We start from the raw sequence: 566 nt of genomic DNA, 5'->3' as shown, positions 1-566 counted from the left end.
GGATCAGTGTCTACAGGAGCAAAAGTACCGCAGCAGAGTTGTACCTTGGGCTTCCCCGCCCCGCACGAGAGCCTGTTTGTGCCCAAGCGCTGTTGTTCGAAGCAGGGAGCACCTCGGCCTCAAGTCGCTGGGCTCCCGATCTCTGTGATCAATGAACCGTTCTTTGAGTCTTTAGCGAATGAGGAAAATGTTTTGTCCTTTGGAAGATTCAAAGAAAGAAACAGAGGAGGAGGAAAAGAAAGAAAAAAAAGGATAATATAGATTTCTTTTTTTTTTTTCTAAAAGAAAGAATACAGATATCCAGAAATACACTCCCGGCCCGTGCTCATATCGGCATAAAAACGGACGCCGAAATTATATTTCCTAATTTGGAAAATTAAAGCTGGCGACACTGGCCACCAAGTTTCGGATAACGAATTAATCAAAATCAAAATTACCCATCCTTCCTGTTCGGGGAAAAAATATGGCCACAATGTTAGTTGAAAAATCAGATCGGCAATTAGGCACGGAAAGAAAATATATACACATCATTTTTGGATTAATCGTGCCCGGTACTGGATACACCC

The sequence above is a fragment of the Penaeus monodon genome, chromosome 19 (assembly GCF_015228065.2).
Source record: "Penaeus monodon isolate SGIC_2016 chromosome 19, NSTDA_Pmon_1, whole genome shotgun sequence".
NCBI classification, from domain to species: Eukaryota; Metazoa; Arthropoda; class Malacostraca; order Decapoda; family Penaeidae; genus Penaeus; species Penaeus monodon.
The sequence above is the reverse complement of the archived record's forward strand: the minus strand, read 5'-3'. Positions refer to the sequence as shown.